Here is a 6,409-nt window from a genome sequence, read left to right as displayed (position 1 = left end):
CCGCAACAACCTGATCGTAAACACATGAGTGAAAAGTCGCTTCACTTCCCTCTTTCTCGGCAGCCACACAATCCTTGCACAATGCCCGACTCCTCCGTCCACATTCTTGAACCCTCAGAACCGGTGGGTAACTAACCGCCGACTTTCATCATCGGAACATAGCAAACTCCCATCTGACGGTGGAGTATCATATACTGAGGAGACACGGGTGGTGTAAACACATTCTTGTTTCTAGGGTTCCTCTTTCGTGACTGTTTCAAGACCACACGGAGGTAGCACTTCCTCTCTCGCGCTAATGCGAACAAGTTAACGTCACCGGTCACGAGGACTTTCAGGCGCTTGGAAGGACTCTTTGATCTATTGTTTACCACCAAGAAAGTAGTTAGATTAATATTATTATTATTATTATTATTATTATTATTATTATTTTTATTATTATTATGCGATGATATACCCATGGTTTCCTTCAACGTGTTCTGCAATTGCTTGAAACCGAGCGTCTGATGGATCTTGATGCTCCCAACGTCCTCCTCACACACGCCGTCATACAGTACCACCGGAAGAACTACAAACTCAAATTCAGACATCTTAATTAATTTTTCAAGATCAAGAAAGAGATGAATTAATATGATTCTTGCTCGAGGAGATAGTACATATATATAGGATTAATAGGCCGGGTAGGGCTTTCAAAGGTCGGTGCTGGGGTTAATTTTTAAATTTTATTATTACCGTTAATCATTAAGGTTGCTTGGTGCTCAAGCAGCCAAACGAACCATGATCAGAGATTATAATTAACTAGTACTAGCAAAAAACACCAGAAAAATCATCACCAGGTGTCAGTAAAACCCGACCGTTACTAGGATGGGTCGACGTGATTTGGTTGGTATCCGTTACGTTCGTTACGGTATACACACCATTTGTAAAATTTGAGCGTTAAAACCCAAAAATTTAATTTTTCAAATTAACATATTAAAAATATTTAAAATGATGTTTCTTTTGTCCGCAAACCTGAACGGTGGTAAAACACAAATGTTATCGGTTCCGGCATTGATGCCAGTGATGGATCTAGATATCATTTCAGGGGTAACGTTCCAAAATTTTTTCTTTTACCTTATTTCACACAATGCGAGTCAGGGTTGCCTCCGAGAATCGTGAAAAAAATTTAAGTCGAAGGCGAAAAATTTTTGGCCTTAAATTAGTTGAGTAACTGGGCTTAAACATTTAAAATACACATTTTTTCCAAAAAATATATATAATAAAAAAAAATAAAAATTCAAGCATATCGGGGTATCGGCCGGCGTCAGTCGATCACCAGTCCCTGCCTCATAGCCGACATTGATGTAAAATAGAAACACAATAATAAATAAATTTAAACACATGGGGTGCAAATTTCTCCTATTCAATTTTTGAAAGCTTGAAATCCAGATACATTTTTTTTTAATTTATCAAACATTTCTCTTAAACATTGTTTAAATACTCATCACCCATTCGGTTGCACAAATCCGTCTTGATAAGCTTCATTTTAGAAAAAGAAATTTCAACGGTTGCGATTACAACCGGTAAAACCAACGGTAGCTTCAATATTTGATCAACCAAAGGAAAAGTGGTGTGCTTTCGGTTTCCACCATTGCACGAGCAAGGTCACGCATTACACCCAAGTTTGCAAATATATCATCTTTCTTTAAAGTATGATAAAAGGTCATAAGATCATCACTCAAAATACACCATCTTTCTTTATTACTAAAATCATTCGGATGCATCTCATAAAATGTTACAATCTTAAATAAATCAAACTTAGATTGAATCACAAGGATTTAAACCTAACATATTTTCTAACAACATAGTTAAGACCTCACTAAATCTATTTCCATGTTCTTGAATTTGCATATCCAAAACCATGTTAAAAATTTTAACCTCAAAATGATGTCGAGTGGTGATGTCTAGTGCAACACTGTTTGATGTCCGGCTAGTTTCTAATTTCCAAACAACGAGTATAATTTTTGAAAATGGCTAATGGTATTTAATTGGGTTGGGCTTTAAACTTTGATTGGACTTTAATTAGGTTGAACTTTTAAATTGGTTGAGCATTTAAACAAACAGTGGTAACGAATTACGAAAAAGCACAAAAAAAAAATACTTTTTTACATTACCGAAGAAAAGTTGAGGGGTAGCGGAGGCTACCCCTAGTGAACTACTAGGTTAGTCTCTGATTGATGTGGTAACTCAACACGAATTTGGTTGGTTTTGATTTATACGTTATGGTACCGGAGCTAAAAAATGATACAATATAAAGATTGAGGTGGACTAATGGCCAATTTTGGGGAAGGGGAGTGTCAGTCGGTAAAATTGTGTGTTGGTAAAACTCGAGTGTTGTTGGTCACGTGCATTGAGGCAGCTAGTCTACGTGAATTTGGTCTGTTTCCGTGAGTTTTGTTATGCTACCGGACCTAAAAAAATGATGTTTGATCAGTTTCCATTCATTCATTATGAACCGAACTAAAAAAAATAAAAGAAAAAATCACGGACCAATATGGTGCCGCCAAGTAGTCATAGAGCACTTGCTATACCAAAGTTCTTAACTATATATAGTAGTAATAACAATAGTAATAGTAATAGTATAGTAATGGTTTGGTTTTATTTTACTCTAAACTAATATAAAAGAAATAAGCCGAAGCAAACTTAAGTTACACATCTTAATTTGTAATTTTAAGTAATTTATAAAATTTAATAAATAGTTAAATCGAATAGTTTAATTCAAGTATATAATAACTAGCTTTTATCCCCCATATTACGGGGTTGTTTTAAATTATTTCTTTTATAATATTTATATATGTTTTGGATTTTAATTTTGTTTATGATAAGAAAGTTAATACTGTAATTAGAAATTGATGACAAAAGGGTTTTACAAATAAATGAGATGTTATAAGCCGTTTTAAAAACTATCTCGATTTGGTGTGACCCATGACCCACTTATCTTTTTACTATAAAGTTGTTAATTATAAACATTTTTTAAATAGGATATTAATTTTTAGTATATCCTATTCTATAGGAATTTTCATATCAAATATTTGGTGAGATTGATTTAATTTTAATGAGACGTTATAAACAGTTTAAGGTTTATCTGGGTTTGGTAAGACCCATACCCGTAAATTTGGGTCAAATGCATGAGAAGTCTACATTTACAAATAAAGCAATCTGGTGGCTTGAGAAAAATTAGGGAGCAACCAGATAGCTTTTAAAAGTTTCGTTTATATTTATATATATATATATATATATATTATATTGTTAGTTATCAACTAGGATTTTACCCGGCGCGTTGTGCCGTGACAGCTGAGATTTGTTTATTTGCCAGTCCTGTTGCGTTGGTGCACTAATGTGGATTCGGTTGGAATGGATTAAGTTCGTTAAGATACCAACACTTGTTTAAAAAATTCAAACTGTCAATGCGGGAAACAGTAGCAATGCTTGTGTAACTTATATAGAAAAATTAACATATTAATAAGGTGGTAACGGTAACGACACTTATTTTCACGCACACGTTACACGAAGAATTCGTTTTGTAAACCCGGGCAATGTAGCAATGAGTAAACTCGAATTCGGTCAGTACTGGACATTTGTTAGCGTACCGAAACTATGCCTAAAAAATAAATTTGTCAAATTAAGATATTTAGAATAAAAGAACCCCAAAAATATAACGGCACTCGTATAACATATGAAATTTTTTAACATATATTAGAGAGTGTTTATTCAGTTAATAAAACCCGAGCATTGGTAAATTCCGAGAGATGTCAGGCCAGTAAGTCGTTAAAATATGGGTGTTGCTAAAACCTTAGCGTTGTCGGTCTTGGACGTTGTGGTGGTGAGTCAATAGGAATTCGGTATGTTTTGATTCGTTTAATATGGTACACGAATTCAGTCTTGGGCGTTGCAACTTTGTGATGTGTGGGTAAAAGAACGTGTTTATAGTGTTTAATATCGAGTGTTTTACTTGGTTATATGTATCGAACACAGTTACTTTGATTGGTTTTGTGATTGCAGTTACCCGGAGCTTAAAGGAACTAATCGGGAGCTTAAATATGTATTTTGGAAGCTTTTGGATGGAACCGAAGGAACGCGAGCGAAATACAAGGGAGAACGATGAAATTTGGTCAAATCAGAGTTGGCGTACCATATGCCAAAATCGGCATATGGCAGATTGTTTGGAGCATGGCTTTGTCAGAGTTAGCGTATCGTACAACAGACTTGGCGTACCCTACGCCAAAGTAATGACCTGATGCGAAAAATTCCGAAAATTTAACTATAAAAGCCATATGTTTTAGGGTTTTGATGGAAAGCTTTTCCAGCCGTGTTTAGGGTTTCTAAGGCTAATTTTGGACCTCCCTAATCATCCCAATCACCTCTCTTCTCATGTTTCCTTCAACCAAATCAAGATTGGAATCTGCTATCTCCATAAGGCAAGGATAAACCATTATATTCACTTTAGGCTAGGGTTTTGTGTATCCAACTTTGATCAAATTCTATGTTATGAATGATTATAAACTTGGTTGAATGTTCTTCAATCTTGTTTTACATTACGAATTGATTCTTTAAATAATTTATGATTTTGACTATCAAACTTTGCATCACTTTTTTGATTGTGTTCATCACATGTAGGGTTAGCTCTTATGTCATTGAATCACTAATCGTTAGTAATTGTTTGTAATTGATTTTCATACGTTAAACTGGTAATTGGTAAACCGGGGTTCAGTTGTGTCAACAATTCGGTTAGAGTATTGTCTGTCCTCACAACCTAACTATTAAGTTTAGTAATTACTGCGCAATTAATCTTTATGAATATGTGACTAGGCGGTCATCACATTACCTGAACCTAAAGTGAATCATTCTCTCATAATTGTTTACAACTTTTAAGTTATAATCGTGTGTTCTAACAAATCAGCTTTTCTAAACCGCTTGACATCGACCGTCCACCTTAGTTAATTGATAAACAAAATATGAGTTTTACCTGTACTTTCCACTGATTTCTTGTGGAGACGACCTTTACTTGCCGTTGCTAGTAGAGGTACTTTTATAAATATTTTTGATTGACCTTTCAACATCGGTCAGTAAAACCTGAGCCCAAAATTCAGTTTTAATCTATAGGAATTATTATACTAACCATGTCGATGTATAACCATAAATTAACTTTTAATAGAACAAAATGGGAATTAAAGAAAGAAAAGATCTATTTGCCATCGGTGCAAATAGTTTTAAACCATTTACTCAAGACCTGGAAAACCATGTACTCCAGAAGTCCATATCTTGCAAAATATTTGTTTTCAAAGTTTACCTTTTACTTTCTTTGGATTCTTATCGTCTTTTCTACCGCTAGTGATACCATCGTCGCTAACCACCACTGACGACCAAAATTACCCCCTTTTTGTGTTCTCTATTTTAGTTTTGAAATGTGTGGTGGGGCAGATCCGATGTGGGTATTCAGTTGTGTTGTGTTGCTCTACCAGTACACAACTTTCTCTTTCCACACCCTTTCGAGTTTTCTGTACTCGCAAATCAAAGATGGAGGTGAAGCAATATCCTCCGTTGAAGGGGAGGCTGTCAGAGATGCATGCGTGTCGTTATAAAAATATGGTTGTGATGGCGATGATCGTAGTTGTTTGAAGGTGGGGTGGTGCCATGGTGGTGGAGAGAGATGGTCCAGAGAGAAATCAAGAGAAAAATCGATAGGGTAATAGAGAGAAGGAGGTTAAGTGGCACATCAAACTCATCAAAGTGTATAGAAAGAAAGAAACACATGTTTAACAGATCCATGTTGTAAGAGCTTGTTCGCCTAGCTCAGTCATTGTACATCTCATGAATAGTATGATTATGTGAGTGGGAGGCACTTTACATTTTAGTATATACTAGTAAAATGCCCGCCCGCGTTGCGGGTGATAAACCACGTGAACCCGTTCGCGTTGCGGTGTGCTTACACTTGCATACGTACCCACACGCACGTTATGGCACACTAAACTATTAAAGATATTACATGTTGCGCGGGAAAATTTTCCTGACATGGAAGCTAGTCAATTACTCTCGCAGCTAATGTATGAAATAGATGTATTCGATTGTATTATGATCTACCATTAAATATTACACCATCTCTGGCATGCGAAATTGCAGCTGAAAATTTGTACATTCTTCCTTTTAACCTTTCACAAGCAAACCCACTTACTTACAAAGTATAGTAAATATTATCAATGTTTATACATCTTCAAAGAATTCAAAGATAAAATGATGGAATCATGGGTTGTCAATCATGGGTGCCTTCCATGTCTGTTTGCCAAGATTATATGAACCCAATTATACTTTTTAAAATATTAACTATAAGTTTCAATCATTAAATCCACAAACCTTTACATTCCATTTGTAGGTC

This window comes from Bidens hawaiensis, unplaced genomic scaffold (genome assembly GCF_021521415.1).
Source record: "Bidens hawaiensis isolate Kalapana, Puna unplaced genomic scaffold, B.hawaiensis_p1.1 tig00035616_1, whole genome shotgun sequence".
In the NCBI taxonomy this organism is placed as follows: Eukaryota; Viridiplantae; Streptophyta; class Magnoliopsida; order Asterales; family Asteraceae; genus Bidens; species Bidens hawaiensis.
The sequence above is the reverse complement of the archived record's forward strand: the minus strand, read 5'-3'. Positions refer to the sequence as shown.